Source organism: Mustela nivalis (assembly GCF_964662115.1).
Source record: "Mustela nivalis genome assembly, chromosome: 12".
Classification (NCBI taxonomy): Eukaryota; Metazoa; Chordata; class Mammalia; order Carnivora; family Mustelidae; genus Mustela; species Mustela nivalis.
Genome location: NC_139031.1, coordinates 9097536 through 9122205, shown reverse-complemented (window position 1 = coordinate 9122205; position 24670 = coordinate 9097536). Strand labels below are relative to the sequence as shown.

Here is a 24670-nt window from a genome sequence, read left to right as displayed (position 1 = left end):
ACTCTTTCCATGTTAGTTTTGTCTACCATTAAGTTCAATCGCATTAATAACTCATTTTGCTTTTGGTATTATTGTTATTATTTTTCTTAATGCTGTTTACACAGCTAATGTTAATTTAGGCTTATCCTTATCATTAATTATTTCCACCATTGCACTTCTAGACGTTTATCCTAGAGATATGAAAACACACTTTCACACAAAGCCTGCACATGAATGTTCACAGCACCTATATAACCTCAAACTGGAAACAACTCAAAAGTCCTCCAATGGGTGAATAGTTAGGCCTATTATGGTACATGCATACAATGAAACACTACTCAGCCATAAAGGAAACGAGCTACAGATGCCCAGTACAACTTTGAAGGATTTCAAGGGCCACATACTAAATAAAAACAGCCAATCACAAAAGTTATAAATGGGCCAATTATTCAAGGGTGAATCTCAAGTTTACATCAGAAACTGAGGAAATTCAGTACTGGGGAAGGTGCCATGTCTTTAACTTCCCATGTATTTGCCAGAAGAATTAAATCCCATGCAAATATTATTAACATGTTGGTCTCCCAACTGATTATTAGAGCATTAGCAGGAATATGCAAGAATTTACTCCTTCTAAAGCATCTTCACTACTGAAATTTGAGTACCTTAGAACATTTGAATATGAAATCATTGAAACAAAATGTAGGCAGTAAGTTGCCTCCAAAAAAAAAAAAATAAGCTGCATGAATCCATTTATATAACATTCTTTTTTTTTTTTAAGATTTTATTTATTTATTTTACAGACAGATCACAAGTATCAGAGAGGCAGGCAGAGAGAGGAGGAAGCAGGCTCCCCGCTGAGCAGAGAGCCCGATGCGGCGCTCGATCCCAGGAACCTGAGATCACGACTCGAGCCAAAGTCAGAGGCTTTAACCCACTGAGCCACCCAGGCACCCCCCCACACTTATATAACATTATTGAATAACAAAAGGATAGAGATGAAGAGCAGTTTAGTGGTTACTTAGGACCAGGGGAGAGGAGTTACTTTGTGTGACGGAACAGCTCTGTGTCTTTATTTTGGCCATGGTTACATAAGCATATACATGTGATTAAACTGTGTAGGATTCTACACACATACTAGGGATTGCATGGAAAAATTGCTGAAATCTGAGTAAGATCCCGTAGACTACAAAGGAGTATTGAATTGGCACAAATTTCCTGGTTTCTAGTAATTATTGTACGACAGTTATGTAAACTTCTTAACATTAGGGGGACCTGGCTGAGGATTCACGGGTCTCTGCTACTTTTGTTGCAGCTTCCTGTGAATCTAGAATTATTTCAAAATAAAAAGCTTTTAAAAAATGAAGAGAAAGGTAGTTTCTGAAATGATTAATGTATCTCAATTAAGATGATACTTAATATTGAAACATAGCACGTACCCTCATTATAGTGCTGCCTAACCAGGTTCCTATTTCATATGCTTCCTGAAGAACTATTTCACTTCATAAATATGCTCTGTATTTCTTTGGACAATATGCTCATTTCCTTTTATGGTGCTGTGTCTTTTCAGAGTTGCAGGAAATTGTTCTATGTCTAGATGCATGCCCAAAATTAATAGGATTTAGGATCAGAAAAAAAAAAAAATTGTTCTCAGCAGGCCCCAGCTCTGATGCCACCTTGGAAGGGGCTGTGGGTCCAGTGTAAGACCAGTGTAAGAGAGGCCGAACAGTTAGAGTCAGTGGATGGTGAGGCATGTGCGCGACCAAGTGGGACAAGGAAAGAGGCAACCTGAGATCTGAAGGAACAAATATGACCACTTAGATGAAAATCTACTAAATTACTTGCATAATGATGGAGATGTTTGTATTAGAAACTGAGAATTGGCATCATTAAGACTTACAAAAAAATTTGAGGCAGATTTTAAACATTTTAGCTTCTTTGTTAATATTATGGAGGCTGCAGAGAATGCTTTTCCTCTTATGCTTTAGTAACATATTAAAGGTGCTTTCTTTCACTGGGCTATAGTTATTCATAATTTAGTTCATACTTTACACCTGCAAAAAAAGACATCTTTAGGCAAAGCTGCATTTTCTTCAATATGAATTTTAGAAAGCCATGTTAGTGATGTTAGAATTATATCCAATATAAAAGTTCTCAAAATACAACAGAATACATTTACAAAAATAGGAGCAATTACAACTCTTTGTACAGTTGTAACAAAGACAAATGTATTTTATATATGATGGTATAATTTTCCCTAGGATTGTAAAATTTTTATAAATGGCATCTCATTGCTGCAGATGGTGGGAATTAGGATAGTAAATAGGACATTTCTATGTCATTCAGAATAGAACAAAATAACAAAGCTATGGTCTCCTTTTGGGGATCAAGGTATGAGAATTCAGGGCATCTGGTTGTCTTGGTCCATTAAGCCTTCAACTCTTGGTTTCGGCTCAGGTCATGATCTCAGGGTAGTGAGATCAAGCCCCACGTTGAGCTCCTCACACAGCGCAGAGTCTGCTTGAAGATTCTCTTCTTCTTCCCCTCCCCCAACTCTTAGTCATACATGCTTTCTCTAAAATAAATGGATAAATCTTTAAAAACAAGATATGAGAATTCTACAGCTACTTCTGACAGGATCAGAACTGAACTGATAATAATGAGATCTATCACATTAATTTTTTGACTCCCTCCAAAAACCAATAGCCCTTAAATATTTAAGATTTATTTAGTTGGATGCATAGACAAATACATTTTTATTACTGAAGTTTTAAGCTTATTCAAATATATAATTTATTACTATAAATTTTCTGGAAAATTCCTTGAAAGGCATTTAAGTTACATACATATGAATCACTCTACTTGTCCCCAGTAAAACTGCATTATACCATGCTTTTTGTCTCAGAATATCAGCTGCTTATGAATGACAACTTTGAATGACAGCCATCTGGCTGGTGCATCTTGTCATTCATTTATCCTCCAAAACTTACTCAGCTTTCACTTTTCCTGTTGCATAAGATATGTTAGTTAACTGACACCCTGTTTCCAAAATATTCCATTAATGTGGGATTTCATACTGGAAAGCTACCACTAATTTAATCTTTAATTTGATTCTGATTTCTGCTCTTCATTGTTGTTTTTTCTTTGCCCATGTATATGCCATGAAATTAATTGTCCATTGGGTATATAGTAGACAGAAAGTATAATGGCATGAACCTGGCCAAGTTATTTTTTAAAAAGATAGTCACTAACAATGGATACCCTGGAAGACAACTGGTCAACCCCAAGGAATAGACACTGGACATAGTACATGAGGCTGAGTAGATGACTGCACAGTTGGCTACATGACTATGCCAAATTGTTGTGGTTTCTAGAGATCCTGGAAGTTTCCAATTGTTTTGTGACAACATGTAAGCATGCATAATTCTCAAGAAACAGGAGGCAGTCTTATCCGGCCAGTTAGGAACGATCCTGCAGTTCTCTCAGAGGGGACAGGACCATTGCTTTTGAGGTGTTCCATTTTTATCTGGAAAATAAAGAAAATAATGATTAAGTGGAAAACTCAGTAAAGACATAACTTCATTCAACACACACCATCTGACCCGTTCCATTTTTACTTGTAGTCCACCATTCCTAACACTCAGGAAAGATCTGAACAGAACCCAAGTCCATCAGAACACTTAGGGCCATATAATTGGAAAAAGTTTAAGAAGCAGCAGGGTTGTCATCTGAATTTTGCTGTAAATGATGACAAGAAACTAATGTAGGCAGTAAAAAAAGACTGCCCCAGGGATGATAATTCGGTCAATGGAGAGTTTCAACTACCTCTTTACTATTTTAGCACTCAGTGACCATGAAACCTGAGCCACTCATGGCTACTGTGAGCACTAATTGATAATGTGGCAAATGCCTCCCCCAACACATGTACTTGTAGGATTAGTGAAGTAAGAAACCTTTGGAGTGACTGTTCTGAAACTTCCTGACCAAAAATCCCATGTGGGACTTTGTCTTCTTCTGGATTTAGGACATAAAGTGAACAGAAACAAGGAAAGGAAAAGGTCTTGAAGATACCTTGGCTGACTCAGCCAATACTAATGGGAGAACTTAAATATCTATATACACTTACATATGCTCTGTCTCTGTGTTGGAGAATATTCTCTCATGTATGGAATTAACAGCAGTGGTAAGTTTCATGTTTTCATAGTTTACAGCGTATACTTTTGACAGTTTCAAAACTTGCCCCCGCCCCCAAACCCACTTTTTTCTCTTTTGTGAAGGTGCCAGGCATCTGTTAAGCAATTGCAAAAATTTTAGTGATCCCTAAACATACTTTACATGAGGAAAATGTTTTTTCCTTTAGGGGAAAAATTACAATTAAAATCAATTTTATTCCTGCATTCTCCTTGGACTTAGAACATTTTAGTTGCCTTCCTTTTTATTAAAAAACCTGAATTTTTATCAGCTGAAAAAAATTGGAGCATAGAAATATTTTATGCAGAATTTGAATTGCTAATTAAGTGTGGGATTTATTTTAGGGTTGTAGTTTCTGAAATAGTGGAAATAACAGCTGTGACTGTTTCATGTTGTGCATTTGAGACTCCACACTCTGAGGCAAAATGGGCAGAGTATAAAATAGCCCATCTCTAATATGGGACACTTGAATTTATTATATAGTTCTCACTACACTGAGAGAAATTGACTGATGTTCTCATCTTGCTGTTAGTAACAAAACAGTTCTGTCTCCCTCCCTAGTTCCCTCGTTCTCTCTCGGCTGCCTTCCCCTCCATCTCTTTCTCTTTTTTTCTCTCCTCTCTCCCCACTACATCTTTCTCTCTCTCTCCATCCCGTACTTAGGAACCAGTTTTGTGGAAAGCAGTTGAGGATTCTGAAGGATTTTCAACTTGAACCCCACAGAAAACTTACTTTAAAAACAGAGAGTGACTCTGCTGGATAAGTATAAACCCATTTTGTAATATTATCTACCTTTTAAAAGGAGTTCTACTTTTCAGGAGACATCTGAAAAATCTTAAAGCTTTCTGATACTTACATAAAAACAGGCAATAAGTAGGACACAGTAATAGTCTCTGCAAAAGACTTTCATTTGATTCTATTTTTGCCACTCTGGGTTCGTGGGAATTCCTTAAACTCTGTCAGCCTTAGCTTGGCCTTATCTGCAAACTAAGAAAAATAATAACTAGAATGCAGAAGATTTTCTAAAGATTAAATAAAACAATGCACGTGGAAGTCATTGTGTAGACCTTCCTTGTGTTCTGAGTTACATATAAAGATACCGTAGCAACGGCACAAACCTGTCTAAGATCGAATATCTGACTCCTCAGACAAATGACATAGGGAGGGGCCAACTCCTTGAATAATGTTTTATTGATTTTAAAAATCTGTAGAAGGTTTGCCTGATATCAGGATTGGGCAGAGGAGAATGATTGGTTCCTTGGTGTTCATTTTATGAGTCTGTCTATTTTGGGGTGTTTGGAATATTTCAAAATGAAAATGGTGAAACAAATTAGTGGAGTAGAACCTGAGATTGGGCCGTGGCAAAGTGCTGACTTCTTTTTTTTTCTTCCTCTTCCTTTAAATTTAACCTTTTTACTGCCTTCGTGATGAAAGAGTATTTAGCTTTATGTCAAAGTGAGCTAAAATGAAGATATGGAAAGAAGAGAAAGGAAAGTGCTTACATAAAATTAAATTGTTGTTCTTAAAGTACCAGTAAAGTAAATTTTCTGGCAGTGGCATTTTTTTGGTTTTCAAGTAGAAGTGGCCACCTACATAGAGAAATAAAATGGAAAAAAAATTTTAAGAGTTTGACATCTTCTCCCTCAGATTAGAAAGTCTGTTTTGTAAATTCTGGTGATTAATTAAATATGGAGTAGACGCCATTGCATTACATTTTAATCAAGACAGCAAGAAAATGTACATTATGGCTAGATGTTTATGCAGTGCTCAAATTTCACTTAGAAATATGAAAATTGGGGGCGCCTGGGTGGCTCAGTGGGTTAAAGCCTCTGCCTACGGCTCAGGTCATGATCCCAAGGTCCTGGGATTGAGCCCCACATGGGGCTCTCTGCTCTGCAGGGAGCCTGCTTCTCCCCTCTCTATCTGCCTGCCTCTCTGCCTGCTTGGAGTGATCTCTGTCAAATAAATAAATAAAATCTTTTTTTAAAAAAAGAAATATGAAAATTGTATTAGCAATAAAATAGAAAAATATTTCTCCTGATTAAACTTGTATGTTTGCCTTTCTTTGTTTTAAGCAGTGTTACAAGCCAAGAAGGGTAATGAAATCAGTTTGGACAACGTCTTTTAGAAATTAGAGGTGAAGGCAAAAGTAGCATTCCAATACCAAGGACTTGCAGTCCCAGGGCTTTATGAGTGAGTGAGGGAGGAAAAACAATTATAAATAAATATGACTTGGTGGGTTGCCAAGCCACACAGCCTTATAAGAAACAGCAGCTCGGGGCGCCTGGGTGGCTCAGTGGGTTAAAGCCTCTGCCTTCGGCTCAGGTCATGATCTCAGGGTCCTGGGATCGAGCCCCGCATCGGGCTCTCTGCTTGGCAGGGAGCCTGCTTCTCCCTCTCTCTCTGCCTGCCTCTCTGCCTACTTGTGACCCTGTCTGTCAAATAAATAAATAAAATATTAAAAAAAAAAAAAAAAAAGAAACAGCATCTCTATACCGTGCAGAGGTGGGAGACGGCCTAGATTATCAGATGATGAGCAGACAGTGAGCCGTAGGGACCAGGCCTCTTTGAGCAGGAGCATGGAAAATGTATTATAAGGTGTAGAAATTTAAGGAGACTTTTGAGAAAAAAACATAAGGCATAGAATTTACCTTAGCTTAAAACTGAATATGCGGTAACATGCTGTGTAAACAGAATGCTGTTTTGCATAAATTCACATATTATAAAATGAGAAAGAAAATGAACAATAATATTAATCTAGTTGAATCCAAAAATCCTAGCCAAAAACAAAAAAAAAAATTCTGATAATTTTTAAGTGAGAAAGATTTGAATCAGGCTGCGATCTCATTAAAACCAGCCTCGTGGGTGACAGTCAGCCTCTGTCTAGACTCCTGCAGAGCTATTTGGACAACTGCGGCAAAATACACTTAATTCCTCTGAGACGATGTTGGGAAGCTTTTTTTCCTGATCTAATGAATTCTTTCACAGCAGGAGTCTAGAAATGCTCATGTGACTATTTCCAAAGCCTTCTTTAGGTCTTTGGGAACCACTTCTGGAGTTTCCTGCGTAACCATCGAACCCTACCTGTTCAGAGACTCACTAAGATAAACTGAGCCAGAAGCTTCACCCGCACATTGACATTTTAAGTCTTTGGCAGGCTGCCTGAGAAAATTCTAGATGAATTTGTCTCCAGAGGTTCAACAGTAATATTCCTGAATGGGGTTAGAATCACATATTTCAGAAATAATTAGAAGAGTACATAGAGTATTTTAAACACTAAGGGCAGAGTGCCTCGGTGTAAAGGGTTGGGATCTGAACTCCACGTCACTGTGTGACTTTGTGCAAACTGCCTTCTCTGTTAACTGTTGGGAGAGGTTTAACTCCTACGTTTGTGTGAATTTTAAATGAGTCCTATAAGTGCTTGATAGGAGTTGTTTCTCTATATTAAACATTTCTTCCTGGAGACGCTCAGTGCCTTGGAGTAATCCTGACCAGATTGAGTCTTTAACATCATGTTATTTTTTTTATAGAAGCATAGAATGACAAGGGAGGGAGAGAGTTTAGGGTAAATTGGTTCACCTATTATTTTACTTTAAAAATTCCCTTTTTTTTATTAGAACATTTTTGGAGAGTGGTCATCTAATCTCTGAGTATTTTTCATAGCAAGGAATACACATCTTTGTATGGTTACTTGTTTCACTATTGGGCACATTTTCTTCAACTAAGAGGAATTAATATTATGTCTCTAATGTGAGTTATATTATAATTTCCAGGGAATAGCAGTTAGTAACATTATATTTAATCTGATTTTTTCCTGACCACTCCCAACTGACATCTGAAAAATAATTTAAAAAAAAATTTCTTGATGTTAATAATAAAGAGAGAGAACAAAAGTACTAATAACTTAAATGTTAGTTTTTTTATTCTATACCAGTAACATTTAAACATTTTTAACACCTGGGTTTGAGGGTTTTAACACCTACGGTTGCATAATGGGTTCTAACTTGCAAAATCCTACAAAACTTGGGAAATTCTTCTCAAATCAATGCCAACATTTCCAAGATCACCACCACCACCAATAAAACCTGTCAGACTGAATCATAGTCACAAAAGAAAGCTTTTTATGGCCTTGTCGTATTACCTGATAAGTCCAGAATACATTGCCTTGATTGTTCACATCCAGTATCTATGATAGAAAGATAAAATGAATATTACTTTCTTCCAGATGTCAAATGGAATTAGGTAAAATAACTTGAAGGAATGCCTTGCTTTGCTTTGCTACATTTTTCAGCTTGTATTACCTATTCTCTCTGGAGATGGGCGGTATATTTTTCTTCTAATAGAGGGGAAGGCACTGACAGCCCATTGTGATGGAGGCTTCATTGTTAATGATTGCTGTGAGGGTTGGAGAGAGAGGAAGGAAAACTTATCCATATCAGTGTAACAAGTGTACTGTCCTTTCAATCACCAGCAGGTGCAGACTTCTCTATTCTGGGTCTGGAAAATGTAATTGATTTGATAGGAATTAAAATGCAACAATAGCAAAACTGTAACAAATACTTCAACTTTTTTGTGTTTTATCTCAAAGCCTTTCATCTGATTATGTATCTTAAGAAATATAGCACTCACAGAGGGGAAAAAAAACATGCTGAAAGCAACTATGAAATCTTGTTGAGTATTCAGATTAATGGAAAGAGAAATATAAACATGAATACTAATTTCTGGACCGAGCACGTTTGGTAATAAGCAGACCTGCCTGTTCACAAACAAGAACTTCTAGCTGCATACCTTAAAACCATGTGCACTTTCTTTTTTATAAAAATATAGATAATGTAGATGTGGAGGGGGATATTGTGTTCATAAATATTTTCCTTTTGTAGGAAGATTTTAAAGGATCAATAAGTGACATTGAATGGAACTTCCAAGACATAAATTGAGGGAAGTCTATGGATACTGATGACATTGCTCTCTTTCCAACTTCTCCCTCTCCTACTCCTATGAAAGCAACCCCTCATCTCTGAGCCCCCTTGGTGAAATAAAGAAAGATTATAGTCTGTGCCCTGTTTACATGCCTGAGCTTTTGAGATCAGAAGCTCCATATATGTTAAAGTATGCTGGTGTTGATAACGAATCTCAGTGACATGAAACATTATTTCTATATTAAGTGAAATTTGTCTAATTCGAATGTTTAACTTGAAGCAACTAGACGTTTGGAATTTTATCCCTGTAAGTATCACTAAAAATTAAATATTTTTATTTATTTTATTCACTTTTAGAGATTTTATTTATTTAGGGGTGCCTGAGTGGCTCAGTGGGTTAAACCTCTGCCTTCGGCTCAGGTCATGATCTCAGGGTCCTGGGATCGGGCCCCATATCGGGCTCTCTGCTCAGTGGGAAGCCTGCGTCCTCCTCTCTCTCTGCCTGCCTCTCTGCCTACTTGTGATCTCTGTCAACTAAATAAATAAAATCTTTTAAAAAATGATTTATTTATTTAGTTGTCAGAGAGAGAGAGAGAGCACAGGCTGAGGGAGCAGCAGGGAGAGGGAGAAGCAGGCTCCTCGCTGATCAGGGAGCCCGATGTGGGGCTCGATCCCAGGATCCTGGGATCATGACCTGAGCCGAAGGCAGAGGCTTGGCTGAGTGAGTCACCCAGGCGTCAATAAAAGTTAAATATTTTTAAATGAGGTTTTCCCCCTCTAGATTAATGTAGTGTTGCTGTAAATAGACAAAATGAATAACATTTCTAAATATTTTCATGCCCAGTTATGTCTATTACAATATGACATATCTATATTTGGGGTGGACCCCTCTGTGATATTTGGCAATTTCTTTTATGAACCAAATTTTCTATATTTTATCTTAAAACAATCTATTTGCATCTTATGTCACTTAAAATTACTAGAAAGTATATAAAACTGCTCAATATATTGCAAATTATTCAAGACATATGTGGTATCACTTAATTTTCATGTAAATATTATAAAATGGAATTTAGTTTTTGTAGATGAGGATGTTGTGGTTTGTATCTTTATCCCCAAAATAGAAAAGAAATAGAATATATTATGAGCACTTACATAAGATTTAAAAAAAATTTTTTTTAAAGATTTTATTTATTTGTTTGACAGACAGAGATCACAAGTAGGCAGAGAGGCAAGTAGAGAGAGAGGAGGGGAAGCAGGCTCCCTGACAAGCAGAGAGCCCGATGCAGGGCTCGATCCCAGGACCCCAGGATCATGACCCGCACTGAAGGCAGAATCTTTAACCCACTGGGCCACTCGGGCACCCCTTACATAAGATTTATATGGAGGAAATTTCATCTGCACTTTAAATAAAGAACATGGTATTATTAGCACTGTTTGATTTTCTCAGATAATATTCAGTATACAATCATAAAAATGTTTGAAAAATGAAGGAATATAGCTGTGTTTTTAAAAAGGAGTCAGGGTAACTAAACATGATTCAATGATATTAAAATGTAAAGACAATTTTCTTTGTATATTGAATATAGACTGAGAGTATCTTTCAGATGGTAAACTTAGACAAAACAGTTCTGATGAAAGCATTTTAAGAAAAGAGTAAACCTGAATATTCCAATGCAAATTTTTTTTCTCCTTCTAAATGTTCCTGAAAGAAGAAAGTTCAGTACGAAATAAAAATCCAATAGTTATAAGTAAATGTCTGAAGAGTCTGATACACAAAAAATAGACGATCCCCCCCGCCATCTCTCACAGTGCCTCTCTCTGCATTCCCCCCACTTTTATATTTCTGTGTATCAAATAAAGGCATGACTCTTAGTTAATAAGAAGGTAATGCTAAGACCAAAAACATAAGGAGTCCTAACAAGAAAATCGCCAGAAAAGTTTTGTTGAAAGGCGACCAGGTCTTCTTCTCTAATACTGCTCTTACTGAAATTAGGTTTTTAGCCTTTTTGAAGTCAGGGACAGGAGCATCATCAAAGATAGTCCATAGCTTTTATATAAAAATATGTGGAATGTGAAAAGCGCTGTCCATCAGGACTTGAGTTTGTTCATATCCCAAGTTTGGGGGCAACTTTAATTGTAAATCTTGAGAGAATATTAATCTATAACTTGATGAGAATAGATTAACTACTCATATTGTAAGAAAATGATAGTAATTACCATGCCGAAGAAAGTACAGGTTCCAATATTGATTTACCTTTTTGCTAGTAATTTTTTTTTTTGCTAGCAAATATAGAACAATTTTAAATTATTTCTGTAAATTTTCAGCTCAGAAGCTCAAAGTTTTCTGATATCATTCTGCTGAAGGTAAACATTTTTATATAATTTCCAGAAGCTTCTTCATAGACACTTTATACATATACTATATCCACTTACAGCCCAGAAAACACACCTACACAGAGACTTCTCGGTTGATTCGTTCTGAAGCCTACATTATACTGTGGGAAACTTTAGTCAAGTTAAAGTTCAATCCCTTTGACAGGGCCGCAGTTATAAAAAGACTCTCCCAAGAGCTTCCACAGCCTGCAGCCACCCTAAAGGACTTCTGTTAGTGGTCCAATGTCTTGAAGCAGGAGCTGCAAAACAGAAATTAGGAGGAGACAGGTCTAAGTTGAATAGTCAACTGGAATGGCAGAGGGGACAAGACAGGTCATGAAAGGGACACCAAAAAGATTAAGGTCACTGTGAGAGAAAGGGTCCCCCATAGCATTCTTTTCTATTTGGTTTGCAAAGTGCTCAACTTTGCTGTCTTCAGTGCAAGAATTTCGCTCAAGCTTGCTCTTGAGTTTTGGTTCAAAAGGCCTTGTAGTTTCCATTAAACTGACTCAATGTGGTGTCACCTGCTGGTAAAGTGTTTGATTTCTGCCCTCAACTAGTTCTGCATGAAGAGAGAGGAGCGCATACAGTCCTTAATACCAAAATGCTTTGCAACCCATAACCATATGTTCCACTACCTACTCTGACCACTTCTTCCTTCTCTTTTTTTCATATTAGTGAATTGTATTAACCCTCGTGGCCTAATGCTTTACAGATGTTTTCTAGTTCCATTTTAAGTTCTGTCTACATTTTTTCCTGCACTAGATTCTAAATACTTCGAAAGCAGAGACAATTTCCTTTTTTTGAGTATCACCAAATAGATTCAAGTAGAGTTCGCAATGAAACAATCAATACTTTTTACTTTTGTTAAATGAGTTGCCATTACTTGTGATTCTTACATTAATCATATGCTTAAATTTAAAGTGAAATTATTAGTAATATGGTTCTCCTTATAATTAAAAGAAACTCCTTAAATATATATATTGAGTGGACAGTTAATCAATTCTCTAGCTCTGCTACATAGTATATGGAGCATGAGAAATATTTAAATTCTGAATATTGATGATCTCTCTGGGTGTATTGTACTATTAGAACTTGTTTAGCAATTCTGAAGGAGTTCGGGACATTCAGGATTGTGTTTTGTGATTGAATGTTTCCATCGCATTCCACACTTGCTTTCATACGTATCAAATTGGAGCATGCGGTGTGGCCTTTCCTTGATCGTTACTTAATTATGACGTTGTGCTAAGTCTTCGCTCAGGCCCAGCAGAGTGAGTGCTGTGCTGAATCCTGCAGTGACAGCTCTTTCTCTTGTTCTGAAATATTGATGATCATGGAACCTACTGTTGTGTTTAGTCTTCAGCTCTTCTCGCTCCAGCTAAAGGTTAATGGGCCAAAATCCTATTGACCAGTGGGAAGGGAGTGCCAAACGACCCAATGACAAAGTATAGGTTTCTCAAACATAGTATTGCAACTGCAAATTATCAATATATTATTGTAAAATTCACCCAGAACAATGTCCAAGATAACTTTTCTCCCATGGAGAAAATGCAGATGTGCAGTCATAAAAGGAAGCTGTACTTGGGCAGATCAGGGATGATTGAAACGTGAGCAGACAAGAGTTTGAGTGGAGGCTGGTAACTTTTTTCAATTGCTGGTACGCTTTAGAGAGGAAAGAAGAACCTAGAGCAGATAGTAGCCAATATAGTGTAGCATGGCTGCCAGTGCTCAAGTCCTGCCCATTCAGGATCAAGCTGGCAGTGGTAGATGGAATCGTATTTTAAGTGGAGCAAATATTGGAAAAAGTACCTGAAGAAGGCAAACTCAGTTCAATCAAAAGTATTCTACAGCCTCCCTTACCTCACACCCCCTACTTTAAGTTACATTCTTGGACTTTGAATGGATATCTTTTGAGTGAATAATAATTCATTTATTTATTTGTTTATAAAAAGATTTTATTTATTTATTTATTTATTTGACAGACAGAGATCACAAGTAGGCAGAAAGGCAGGCAGAGAGAGAGGAAGGGAAACAGGCTCCCCAATGAGCAGAGAGCCCTATGTGGGGCTCGATCCCAGGACCCTGGGATCATGACCTGAGCTGAAGGCAGAGGCTTTAACCCACTGAGCCACCCAGGTGCCCCTTGAGTGAATAATAATTTAAAAACAAAAGATAAAGTACACTGCTAAGATGCTTAGCACCTCTAAGAATTTACTATGTATTCATGTTTACTTGAAAAATGATTCTATGCATTTTAAGATGAAACAGCCACCTATAAAAGGAGGTCTTACAAAAATCATAAAGTTGTCTATACGCTTAGGTTTTTAGACAATTCTGTTTTGATAATTATCTCTGATTCATATGTTTACATTTTTTTACTGTAAAACATGCAGAACAATTTAAAAACAAGGAAATGCCTTCCTGGGAGCCCTGCTTTACTCTTAAGAAGCTTTTTAAGTCTTTTGATAAGTTTAGTGTCAAAAAAGAATTTATCCGTTAGGAAATAATTTTAGTGGACAATATAGAGGCCACCAAAGGATATGAAGTAGAGTTTGGAGCGTTGAATTTTATGAGCATGGTACATAAGTGCCATTATAGAAGCTAATTCTGCACTATAGATGTCTTGAAAATATACTGCCATTAATCTCCTAAAGTGAATTTTACTAGAAGACCTTGGGAAGGTGTGTAAGAGCAAGAAATAGGAAAACCTGCAATCCAAGTTTCCTTGGATTAATATTCCCTGGAGAGAGCAGAGACGTGCTTACTTTCATTGGATGGACACTTTTAACAATACATTTGAAAACAAACAATTTGAAGAAATACTAATATCAATCTTACTAGTCAATTAAATTGTCAAATCTTAATATTGAAAGAAATCTCTTTCTTTAAGCACAGATTTCTTCCTTCCAGCCAGTGTAGAAATCCCTTTTATCATATCTTTAACATAGTCAACTGACCTTTGGCAAGGACAGTGATAACGTAATGGAGAAAAGACAGTCTTTTAAGCAAACTAGACATAGACCTAGTCTCACAAATGAACAAAATATACTCAAAATGGATCATGGACTTAAATCTAAACTCACAAAAATGAACTCAAAATGGATCACAGACCTAAATACAAAACACAAAACTATAAAACTCCTACAGATAAGGTAGGAAAACAATACGGGTAAATTTGGGTATGGTGATGACATTTTAGCTACAATGCCAAAGACACAAGGCATGCTTAATTGATGGTTTATGTCTGTTCTGACTTGCAAATGAATAACTTGAAGATCATCTGGCTTTGTGTCCCTTAATTCCTTGACAATACACAAGCCACTCCAAGACTTGACAAAACCTGAGACATCAGAAATCAGAGACAACCTCCCCATCCCTTGCCCCAGAGACCAAGATTAGTGTTCTCACTAACCATTAAGTTATTAAATTGAGAAAATAGAACATAAACTTAAGTTTCCTTCACATCATTAAGTTATTAAATTGAGAAAATAGAACATAAACTTAAATTTCCTTCACACCTATATCTGTTGACTAAGAGACATATCTACTCTATCACCAACTGGCTTTTGACCTATGAATTGACCAGAAATTTAGATAAATTTGGGATATTTATTTTTGGATAGATTTTCTTTAAAAATATTGTATATTAAGTGTAGAGAAACCATGGAGACTCATAGTGAAAAAATAATCCGAGCTCTAGCAGATGTTATCAGTGATTCTATCTAAAGATCTGAGGTGCTAAACACTTGTTTAGGGTAAATCCAAGGACACAAGCAACTACATTTAAAGAAATTAATGTAGACATTAACGTATTAATGTCACATAATAATACGGAGAATCCTGAATGTTAGGTTATCTCTAACGCAGAAGCTGGTGCTGCTATCGAGCTTTCTCTGTATCTTCTGATAGTTGACCTTCTGCAGTATATACTGTGTATAAAATTTCACTCCATTATGGGTAAGTTGAGCATTTATATATTTAAAATGTCAGTTGAGCAAAAGAATGAGGATGAATGAAAATCATCTCCACCACTCCAAAATCGGAGGAGGGTTGTTACAGAGCCAGCAAAGAAAACCACATTAGGGTAAAATTAGAAAAGACTGTACTTTGTACAAATATTTTAACCAATACATTTCCCTTAAGTTGTTATTTATTTTTGGGTGAGGGAGCGTGCCCACAGGAGCAGGGAGGAGGGGCAGAGGGAAAAGCAGACTCCCTGCTGAGCCGGTAGCCTGATGCAGGCGTTGATCCCAGGATTCCAGGATCATGACCTGAGCTGAAGGCAGATGCTTAACTGACTGAGTCACCCAGGAGCCTATTAACTAATATCTTTCAGTGTGTTTCTTATACTTTTAATAGCATGTTGATATTACGGTAGCCAGGAATTTTTTTAAAAAATGCCACTTTTATTCTTGCTGCATTTTCCTGTGTGTGTGTTGTGGGGGGGACTTATCAGGTGCCTTTCCATTTGGATGCCTATTTAAAGGGTAGTGGTATAATAAGATGTGCAAACAACTGAATGACCTTCAGTCCAAGCAGGTGTGCTCTGCCAAATCCTAGCTGTCTCTGCTGTAAATAAGAAAAAAGTCCAGCTTTATTCAGATCTCCTAGAATCAAGATTGACATTAGAAAATAAAGCATTCAACTCTTTCTGATTAAAGAAGCAGTAGAGGAGAATGGTAAAAATCGGAAGCTGTTTTCTTTAACCTCAAAAAATATAAGTTCTGAGGAAATGAGTATTGTAAGTATAAACATTACTGTCATTGCTCATATTTTGGATGATAATAGATAATCTTGCAGATTTTCACATTCTATGCATGTGTTGTTTGAGTCTGTGGATCTACTGTGTGCACATACACAAGTACTGTATTGTCTTGGAAAAAGAGTAAGTTACTCACAAAGGCCAGAGGAGGTCCTTGTGGAAGAATCCTCCATAATGATTCCACTCAGGAAAACGAATGATTCTAACATAGTGAAAAAAAAAAAAATACATGCAAAACAGCAAAGAAAGGAGCTTTTTAACAGCATTTAAATTGTAATTATAAATAGAGAATTGATTTCTAAAGTGATCTGGTGGGTTTTGAACATATTATTCACTCTCAGTGACTTTTAAATTGAATATCCTCAGTTTATAAATCAAAAGATCATTTTCACCTGCCAGTGTTGTAAATTCCACCTGCAATCTATTAATCAAGCTATGTTCCTTTTCTCTGACATCATCAGCAGTAATAAAGATTCTGCAAATGGAACTTAGCCGACAATGTTGTAGTTGATGTATGAGACAAAAAGAACCCAGCCTGCTCTTTCATAACCGCATTGGCTCAGCAGGACATAATGGTGTTAAAAACTTGTTTTCTGTTTCCGAGGTAAGAAGATACTGGGCCAAGACACCTAGGGAGAAAAAAAAGTGTTGAGTGAAACTCTGCAAAATTCACCATCTGGCATCAGCCATGCTTACTGTTTTCTTCAGTTCACGTGGCTTTCTATTCATTAAATTGTATTTTGTTTCATTATAACATAAGTACAGATGGAAAGGCTGATGGGCAAAACAAAATCACAGGATTTCCTTCCAATGTGTAGATTCATAATTTCTCATAATGGTTTGTCTCTTCTCTGTTGTAATTGAATAATCAGCCAGCACAAAATGTTCATTATGCGGCTCAAGAGAACAACCCAACCCAAACTCTGATGAAATGTCTACCCTTTAAAAGATAATAATGTATTTGAAAAGAAAAGCAGGTACCATGTGCACAGTATCAAAGTAAAATCACAGAATATTTTTAGAGAATGTCCAATTCAAACTGTTCATTATAGATATGCAGAAAATAATACTGTTACATCCTTCAAGTTCAAAAGCGAGCTACTGGGAAAGAAATTATCCAAATCTGAATGTTCTAACCTCTTTCTGCGGTGTTCACTTTGTCACATTTTTTAGTCAGATAAGCCTAAATTTCAGACCCAACTGTATCATTTATTGGCTTTATGACCTAAGACAAAATTTTTTTTTGGGGGGAATCAATTTGCTCATGTCTCAAGTGGAAATAACAAGGTAATTAATGAGATTACATTGAGAATTACATGAGACTACCCATTCACAGCACCAAGAATAACTTGTGAGGTATTTTAAGTACTAGATAACAGGTACTGTAGTGAGCACACATGATCACTGTGGTGGTTAATTTGAGGTGTCAACGTGGCTAAGCTATGGGGCCAGTTCTTTGGTCAAACACTAGTACAGATATTGCTGTGAAGGTAGAAGAGATGAACATTTACATTATTTAATTGACTTTAAATAAAAAGGAGTTTACCCTGGATACTGTAGGTGTGGGCCTTATGTAATTGGTTGAGGGCTTTAAGAGCAGCCACTGAGATTTTTGGGAGAAGAAGCATTTCTGCTTCAAGAATGTTACTTGGAAACTGTGTCTGAACTTCTACACCTATAGCCACCTGCCTGCTCTATGGATTTTGGGCTTGCCAGCCTCCACAATCATGTGAGCCAATTTTATCTATCTATCTATCTATCTATCTATCTCTCATCTATTATCTATCTATTGATCTATCATCTGTCTATCTATCATCACCCATTGTTGTTTCTTTGGATAGCCCTAACTAATATATTAACTAAAGGAACTGACCAAAAAATGAAGCAAATGACTCCATATTCTTGTAATACAAAACATTTTTTTATTCTGAAATCAATGTCTAATTCTATATACCACAGTTACATAGTTGCAGTGAATGAAGTTCCACTAACATATTTAAGTGTAATCATTTTATCCTAACTCTGATATCTGAAATATTAGAGTTGTATCTGGCATCAACTCTCTCATTCTCTTTTTTTCATTTTATTTTATTTTATTTTATTTTATTTTATTTTATTTTATTTTATTTTATTTTATTTCTTTTCAGTGTTCCAGTATTCATTGTTTATGCACCACACCCAGTGCTCCATGCAATACATGTCCCCCATAATACACACCACCAGGCTCACCCAACACCCCACGGCCCTTCCCTCCAAACCCTCAGTTTGTTTCTCAGAGTCCACTGTCTCTCATGGTTCATCTCCCCCTCTGATTTCCCCCAATTCACTTCTCTTCTCCTTCACTCAATGTCTTCCATGTTATTCCTTATGCTCCACAAGTAAGTGAAACCACATGATAATTGACTCTCTCTGCTTGACTTACTTCACTCAGCATAATCTCTTCCAGTCCCATCCATGTTGATAACAAAAGTTGGGTATTCATCCTCTCCGATGGAGGCATAATACTCCATTGTATATATGGACCATATCTTCTTTATCCATTTGTCTGTTGAAAGGCATCTTGGTTCTTTCCACAGTGGCCACTGCTGCTATGAACATTGGGGTACAGATGGCCCTTCTTTTCACTACATCAGTATCTTTGAGGTAAATACCCAGTAGTGCAAATGCAGGGTCATAGGGAAGCTCTTTATTTAATTGCTTAAGGAGTCTCCACACTGTTTTCCAAAGAGGCTGCACCAACTTGCATTCCCACCAACAGTGTAAGAGGGTTCCCCTTTTTCCACATCCTCTCCACCACACGTTGTTTACTGTCTTGTTAATTTTGGCCATTCTAACTGGTGTAAGTGGTATCTCAGTGTGGTTTTGATTTGAATCTCCCTGATGGCTAATGATGAGGAACATTTTTTAATGTGTCTGTTAGCCATTGTATATCTTCTTCTTTGGAGAAGTGTCTGTTCATATCTTCTGCACATTTTTTGACACGGTTATCTGTTTTGTGTGTGTTGAGTTTGAGTTCTTTATACATTTTGGATATCTGCCCTTTGTCTATAGTGTCATTTGCGAATATCTTCTCCCATTCTGTGGGTTACCTCTTTGCTTTGTTGACTGTTTCCTTTGCTGTGCAGAAGCTTTTAATCTTGATGAAGTCCTAAAAGTTCATTTTCGCTTTTGTTTCCTTTGCCTTTGGAGACATATCTTGAAAAAATTTGCCATGGCCGATGTTGAACAGATTACTGCCTACATTCTCCTCTAGGATTTTGATAGATGCCTGCCTCACATTGAGGTCTTTTATCCATTTTGAGTTTATCTTTGTGTATGGTGTAAGAGAATGGTCGAGTTTCATTCTTCTACATGTAGCTGTCCAATTTTCCCAGCACCATTTATTGAAGAGACTGTCTTTTTTCCACCGTATATTTTCCCCTGCTTTGTTGAAGATTACTTGACCATAGAGTTGAGGGTCTATATTTGGGCTCTCAACCCTGTTCCACTGGAGTGTGTGTTTCTTTTTGTGCCAGTACCATGCTGTCTTGGTGATCACAGTTTTGTAGTAAGCTTGAAATCAGGCAATTTGATGCCCCCAGTTTTGTTTTTCTTTTTTAATGTTTCCTTAGCAATGGCATTGACTCTTAATCCAAGCTCTTCTTTTTTCAGACCAAGAAACAGTTTTAGCAATGTCATCACACATTTTAGAGGAAGGTGGAGACTAGAATTCAGATCCTCTAATTGGTACTTAGTATGTTCACACTTTCCAGCACACATTTTAGTACTTAGATTGTTTTTTCAATTACTTGATGTGGTAATTTGAGTGTGTCTTGTGTGGGATACATGCTCTTTATATTTTAACAAATGGGATATAGTATATTTTCATACCTTTAAATTTGGGGCATTATTTTGAGGGGGCATTATTTTGATCTCAAATGATAAACAAGGATATTTTAAATAAAAATAGATAATTTAATGTTTAATAGGCAACTGCATAAATATTATTGTCATGGTTACACATGTCCTCATGCTTCCATCATTGTCCTTCCTGAGAAAAAATGCTAACTCATTAAGGCTATTTCGAGATACTAACATTTATGCCCGTGAAGAGTCATCTTCATAACATATATGTCTTTTTAAATTTTCTGGTCATTTTTTCACCTATCTTCATGGACTTACTGAAGAAAAATCACAGTTTATATTGAAGAAGGAAATATTTAAAAATTAGTTGAGTATTTGAGTAATTTGAGTTAATCATCTTCAGAAAGAAAGGGGCTATATTACATTTATAATTATTAAGAAACCTATGTTCCACCAATTAGAGTCAGGGAATTGTCTCAGCCATGGTCAGAAACCTTCCTGTGGATGCCCCACACGTATCCAGGAGAATGAGGTGCCCCTTCTCTTGCTCTACGTTAGTGTCAAAGAAGTCCTAGTGGGGAGTCCAGACTCTTCAGGACTACCCCAGGCTAATGCAAGGCCCTCCTTCCCACCACATGCATACCCTGTGATGTCCAGGTGGGGAACCTGGATTTCTATCCCCAGCTGGTAGTAAGAAGATGGCATGACCTCTCTTTCTACAGGAGCATTGTCAAAAGAAACCAGACAAAAACAAAAGTTTTAGATAAACATCAGAGTCTTATAACATACAAGATGTTCAGATACCAGTTTAAAATCACTCAGCATAACAAGAAGCAGGAACATTTCAACCTGAGTGGAAAAAGAGAGTTAAGGGACATCAACACTGACGTGACAGGGATATTAAATTTATCTGAGAAAGAATTTAAAGTAGTCATTACAAGATATTTCAGCAAGCTATTGTAAACATGTCTTTAAAAAATGAAAAAAAAAGTGTTGCTAAAGAAATAGAAAATAGTAAAAAAAAAAAAAAAAAAAGCAGAAGATACAAAAATAAATGAAAATCTTGTAACTGAAAAATAAACTGGCATAAAAAACTCCATGGGTGGCTCAGAAGCAGAACGGGTCGGGGGAGAGAAGAAAAACACATTATAATAGAACTTTCTCAGTCTGAACAGCAAAGAAAGGAGATTTTAAAATGGAGAAGAACACATATTTTGTAACCTATGGTAATATAAAAATATTCTCACATATATGTCATCAGCATCTAGAAGGAGAGCTGGAAAAGGGTAGGGCTTTTGAAAAATACTCAAAATAATAGCTAAAAATCTCTCAAATTTATCAAAAAACATGAACTTAAAGGTTCAAGAGCTGAGTAAATCCCAACTAGAATAAACTCAAAGTAATCCACACCAAGACACATCATAAACTTCTGAAAACTAGAAATAAAGAAAAAAAAGCTAATTATCTAATCTATCTAATTATCTAAATCTATCTAATCATCTAACCTACTCTTTCATCATAAACCAGAGAGGCCAGAAGGAAGTGGTATATCATTTTCTTCAGCTGCCACCTGGGCCCTTCAGAGTCAAGGGAATATCAGACAAGGAAGGAGTCTCAACTGGGCAGGTGTTATTGACCCTGATTATTAAGAGGGGATTGGGCTACAGTGTACAGTGGGGATCAGTGCCCAAGCAATCCCCTGGGGATCATCTTGACTTTCTAATGCTAAATTTTGATGGTAAATGCATAAATCAAAGTCTTCAGTCTGGGAAGGGCTTGGTAATCAAGGGGTTCAATAACCTTCGGGGTTCAGGTTTAGGGCACACCCCTAGGTAAGACACCAAGGTCAGTAGAGGCATAGCTGAAAGTGAAGGGTGTATATCTCATGATATGGAATAGAGCAGGTGTGGCTGTGTTTATTGTTTGGGTGTAAAGGGAACCATAGAAATTAGGATGAAGGAGGGAATGGAGTGGGGCTATCAATTTCCACGGCTTAAAGCTAGGTTAGATTTTTGTTTTTGTAAGGATAACTGTTTGCTCTTTTTCCTCTGCCATGTTATGACAGTAGGGTTTGAAAGAATAGATTTTATGCTGAATAATAGGCAATGAAATAGTTCTGCTGGTAAGGTTGAAGGGGACAAATCAGGTTGCTGAGCAGAGATAGCAACGTAAGAGCAGTGATTGGAAGTAGAGAGGAGGCCATGGTGGGGGCAGTCTTTTTCCTTGTCAGCTGACGGCCAGTTGTGGGCATTTGCCAATAATGACCTTTCTGCTTGGGTGTGTTGATGAATAGGGGCATCTGGATGAAAAAATAAATCTTATGGGTACCTGGCTGGCTCAGTCAGTAGAACATCCAACTCCTGATCTCAGGGTCACGAGTTAAAGCCCCATGTTGGATATAGCAATAATAGGTAAATAAATAAATAAACAAATTTCTTTAAAAAAGAAAAAAAATTGACTTTATTCTCCAGAAGTTTTCTTTTCAGATTTGAGATCTGTTTAAATTATGGCCAAATGATAATTATTAGAATTAATAAATTACTATCAAGAAGAAAAGGAAGAGGGGGGGAAGAAACAATACAAGAGAGAAAAGAAGAAAGAGGGGAGGAAAGGAGAGAGAAAAAGGAGAACTTAGAGATTGGTAAAGAGGGTGACAAAAAAAATAGAAAAAAAGAAAAGTCTTTTCCATAAAGAGGCTGGGATGAAGAGTATTTGTTAACTTTGGGCCCTTACACATCTATTTTCATGAAGTTTTAACACTGGATTTGAAAAATCAGAGAAGAGTACAATCCCATTACAGATCATTTCATAAAGGTCTCAGAAGTTAATATTGTGGCTAAAATTTTATAGAGAAAAAAGTCTTGGCTTTGGCTTGCATCTGACCTAACACCCAGCTGTCAGAGAGACTGAGAAAAAAAAAAAAAAAAAAAAAAAAGAGAAATGGAACATCTTTATAGGACAGTGAAGGCTACAGAGGAGAAGAACGTCTGCATTACTTACTCCTACCCCCGTTAGTCTTTCAGTTTTAAGAGAATAGTTTATGTCCTGTGGACAATTTTAAAGCTTTCCCAAAAAAGAAAGGGAAGTCAAGTCAAAGTAAACTGAGAAAATACTTCTACAGAATTTTCTGTTAATGGATATACCATAGTTTCTAATGATGGGATTCTGACTTTTCAGAGCCATATAAGGCAGTTGAGGGAAGCCTAGGTGGGTATCATCATTGTCTACTTTGCGTCTGCAAGCAAACTGAGCCAAAAAATCACATGACATGTAGATGTGGGTCAGAAGGCTGATATACCAAACACAGATTCGCTAACAATGGGTCACTCCTCACGAGTGGGAAGAAACTGCCTAATATGTCCAAGTACAGACTTCATAACGTGAGACCAGGAAGGGTGGGATTGTCCCCAGACTGTTCTCAGACACCAGGATTCCCCCGCCACTGGCATTTCCTCCTACTTTCGTAGGGAGGCAGAAGGAGGCTGGAGCAATTAATTTCAGGCAGAGAGGGCAGGGGCATCTATAAATGGCAACTCTTGAAGGTGAAAATAAATGCTCTCTGGGAGGGAATGAGAGACGGAAGGAAGGCTTTCTTCAGGAAAAGTCAGAGGAAGACAGCTAACCACAAGTCAAGCAAGTGGTAAGACTGTGCTACGGGTGAGGAGTTTGGGTTTGATCTAATAAGTACTCAGAGATTGCTGTTAGGAGGAAATGAGATAACATATGTGAGAGCACTTGGTAAATGGGAAGACTCTATGCTAATGTGAGGCATTAATACTATTATTCTCATCCACTACAGGTTCCTGAGCAGGAGAGTGACATGATAAAAGCTCTACTTTAGAAGATTAGTGTGGGAGTGACGTGCAGAATGGCTGTAAAGGCAGGGCGAGTGTAGGTAAGGAGGTCTGCAGATTCCGCTGAGCCAGCTCCGCTGGGAGTTTGGAAGTATTCCTAAAAAGAGAAAGTTCTCTGTTCTCTCCCCTCCCTCCCCTCCATGCCCTGAGGGCCGGAAGACCCAGCTGACAATCAGATCCTGCTTTAGCCTAAAGATAAACTAAGAAAGAACTATAAAGGATGCTTACCTGGTCCAAACACTGGGGGACTGTGTAGATGGACCTGGGATTCTATTTCTGCTTCTTCTGGATTTGGTTCAATGTATTTCTCTTCTTTCTTCACTTCTCCTTCAAAAAACACAGATGTCACAGTGCTGATACCAGTCCATACGTGGTTCTAGGGAAGGAAACTGCCCGTAAGAGGAACAGGGGCCTCTGATTTTGGCTTCCTCGTGGCTTCCTCGCTTCTGTATGCACACCTTATATTACTAAGTGCAGGATTAAGGTGAGGTGAGTCACTTGTTCCTACTTCCTCAAAAACAAAGCTTCAAATTCAATACCCTTGTGTGCCTTGTAATAAAGTTTAATACCTCATTAACAAAAAAAAGGCATGAAGGAACATGCATTTTTAAACAAGATAAATCTTTAGGGAAGACAAAAGTCCTGAGGTATAAAGAAAGGAGATAACATTGCTTAGAATAAAGGATCAAGATGGATAATGTGAAACTTCAATTCATAGAAAGAATGATGTGTCTTACAAGTGAATGATG

At 37.2% G+C, this 24670-nt stretch overlaps 1 long non-coding RNA gene across 1 annotated transcript; it reads right to left on the bottom strand.

Moving 5' to 3' along the window:
- Nucleotides 1-2681: 2681 nt before the first annotated feature.
- Nucleotides 2682-24386, bottom strand: LOC309845771. The gene is made up of 3 exons (XR_014301505.1): nucleotides 24150-24386; nucleotides 8309-8353; nucleotides 2682-3502 (listed from the first exon to the last, which is right to left on the bottom strand). It is a non-coding gene; the product is annotated as an uncharacterized lncRNA (long non-coding RNA).
- Nucleotides 24387-24670: the final 284 nt, after the last annotated feature.